At 40.3% G+C, this 3,069-nt stretch overlaps 1 pseudogene; it reads left to right on the top strand.

The window, feature by feature from the left end:
* The first annotated feature begins 1,650 nt into the window (after positions 1-1,650).
* Positions 1,651-2,153, top strand: LOC131761606 (interferon alpha-2-like; annotated as a pseudogene).
* Positions 2,154-3,069: the final 916 nt, after the last annotated feature.

Raw genomic sequence — 3,069 nt, 5'->3', positions numbered from 1 at the left:
TTTTTCTTCCTTAAAAAAAGACATTAAAATAATGTTGTAGAGACCAGGAAAATGGTAAGAAATATATTTATGGATGAGAGGGTGATGAGAAATGAAACAGTCCTAAATTTTCAGCCATGGAACAGCACAATACTCTAATTCAAAAGCTATTTCCTGGGTCAGTGTTAGGGTAAAGTAAGCTAGTAGTACTTCCCTTAAACACAGAATATTAAAGAGGCACCAAATCTAAGTCATCAAGATAAAGAAAGTTTCAATGTAATATTTTTAAATGAAAATTAATACCAAAACATGCACGAGGAACAAAATATCAAAATTTTAAATAAACAAATGAAATCATCCTTCATTTGCAGGTCCCTGAGAGTCTTACAAAGTAAGCCTTCATGATGCAACTGAAATTTGGGCAAATTCCATTTAGTTTATAACATTCTTACTAAAGAAAATGAAAAAGTCTGACCTGCTAAATGTCCTCAGTTGCTTGTACACGGCAACTCTTCTTTCTAACCATATAGTCAAAGTGAGCCCTGGGAAAGACATTTCAGGAACATGAGTTAAAAATCAGTTAAGACTATCACGGGGTCATTAGAAATTGTCAAACATGGTAATTCCCTCAATTACAAACAAGTGAAGAAGTAATCTTGAAAATATCACTGATTTTGCTTCCATTAAATATAGAAAAGTAAAACTATATTAAATACTTGTTTTAGTATAAAGTATAGTTTAAATAAAGCTTAATAAAAACCCACGTTTTAATATTAAAATATATTTTAATATTCTATGCTTACTATTTAAAATATTTTAATATAAATATATTGTAAAAGTATGAAACATTTAAAATATTTAATTTTAATTAAATATAATATGAATTAATTTAAATATAACATTAATTTTAAAATATAAAAAGTAAAATGCTGTGAGTTTTTAAATATTCCTACTTTTCAGATATTCAATACTTTTCTCCCTCACTTTAACGCTGTATCCTTGAAAGACACTGTGAAAGTCCCAGAGCATCTACAGGGGCGCTCAGCTCCCGCGTCCTCGGCCCCGGTGGTGGCCGCGCTCCGACTCACCCCGCAGGGCGTCCCCAACACCGTCCTGTCGTCCCATCGCCGCCGCCGCCGCCGCGTTCCCCTTTCTCTGAACCTTCGCTGTCTCGCGCCAGAAACGAGCCCGAATCTGAAAAATCTGCTCCCCTTTCTCGGAGGCTGGGAATCGCTCTGATTCCCCACCTCAGACCGCTCAGAAAACGTCTTCTTTCCCCAAAAATTGCCTCGCTCAAGTTTCTGTGAGAAAATAAAGCGCAAAACTCAGAGGAAGGCCCGAAAATGCAAGGTTCCGGCTCCCGTCGCTGGCTAGGCCGCGACAAGGCTTCCTCTTCAGCACTCAGCACCGAGAAAACGAAGGTTTTTCGCGCACCATGCTGATTATTAAAGCAGCCTCAGTAACTACGTTTCGCCCTGTCTCGCGAGCTGCAGGAGACAGCTGCAGACGGCAAACTCAATAGTCGGCGTTTCCCAAACAAACCCTGCCCTCTCTACCGGCCGCCTAGGAAAACACGTTGTCCACAGTTCCAGGGAAGGAACCTTCCAGCTACTTGTTTAGCGGTTCCCGCGCGCCCCCTGGCGTCCGTCTAGTGAATCACTCAAATTCTCAATGGCCCAATTCTATTTGCTAGTGGCAGGAGTGATGCTCTGCTCCATCGCTGCTTGCTCTCTTGGCTGGAACTTGCCTAGGAGCCATAGTCGGGACAACAAGGAAGTCTTCCAACCGTTGGAACAGATGCAAAGGATCCCCTCTCAGTAATCCCTAAAGGACAGAGCCGACTTCAAATTTCCTTGGCAAAGAGAGAATATCACCCAAATCCAGATGATTCAAGGCTGTTACCTCTATCTGATGCTCCAGCAGATCTTCCAACTCTTAAACACAGAGGACAGCCGTGCTGCTTGGAACAACACCCTCCTCGATAAACCCTTCCCTAGCCTTGATCAGAGAGGCTGGAGCAGATGGAAGAAGACAATCTGAATTGTCCTGATTGGGGACTTGCTGCCCGGGAGTATTTCCATGGAATCCATGTCTACCTGAAGGCAAAGGAATACAGCCCCTGTGCCCGGGAGGTTGTCAGAGTGGAAACTGAAAAGTGCCTTTCCCTCATGTAAGAATCCTCAAAGAAATGTCAACAAATACAGAATATTTTTTTATACTTGTGACACTTTTTAATTCAATTACATTAATGTTTGCTGAGTGCTCCAAAGTAATCTCAACTTATGTTTCATCACAAGCTGAAAAAGGTCTGAAATGAAAATCTTGATTTTAAAAAAATGTGTAGGCATTTTTTCTTGTATAAATAATTGTACATTATATAAATTATTTCTTGTATAAATAATTTTATAATGTAATTTAAAAGATCACTTTAAGTTTTGGGCTGGTATTTGCTATTTTCAACATATGAAGTTTCTTTTTTTATAGAAAGGTTTTGCAGATAGTGTGGTGTTAGAGATATTTGTCAGTTAACTTAATGCTGGCTGCTGTAACAGGTAAACAGAAAGCTGTCTGGAATTTGATCATAATAGAATTTATCTTTCCCTGGTATAAGAGCACAATGCAGGCATTCCTGATCACATGGATGTTCTGGTTTGCTCTCTTCCAACGAGTGATTCGGAGACATGGGTACCCCCTGTTTTGAGGATTTTTCCATCATCAACAGGTGACTCCAAATTTGCCTGTAGTATTTGAGTCTGCTCCACTCGGTGGTAAAGGGAAAAAGTCTGGTGGATCACATGGGATGTTTTCAAGGGCCAGGGCTATACAGGGTAAGAGCACTTCTGCTCATGTTACATGGCCTGGATTTATCCTTGTAGGAAACTAATTGCAAAGAAGTTGGGAAACTATTGGATGATTAATGGTCAAGGAAACAAGTTCAGTGCATAAGTCCACTTTTCATCTTTACACTATTTGTCCTAATGAAGTTCTGGGTGTGGGTGGAGGGGAACAAGTAATGTTCTTGCTTGCACACACTTCATTAAAAAACAATCTGGGTGGGAGGGAGGTGCAAGAGGGAGGGGATATGGGGAT

The sequence above is a fragment of the Kogia breviceps genome, chromosome 8 (assembly GCF_026419965.1).
Source record: "Kogia breviceps isolate mKogBre1 chromosome 8, mKogBre1 haplotype 1, whole genome shotgun sequence".
Lineage (NCBI taxonomy): Eukaryota > Metazoa > Chordata > Mammalia > Artiodactyla > Physeteridae > Kogia > Kogia breviceps.
The sequence above is the reverse complement of the archived record's forward strand: the minus strand, read 5'-3'. Positions and strand labels throughout refer to the sequence as shown.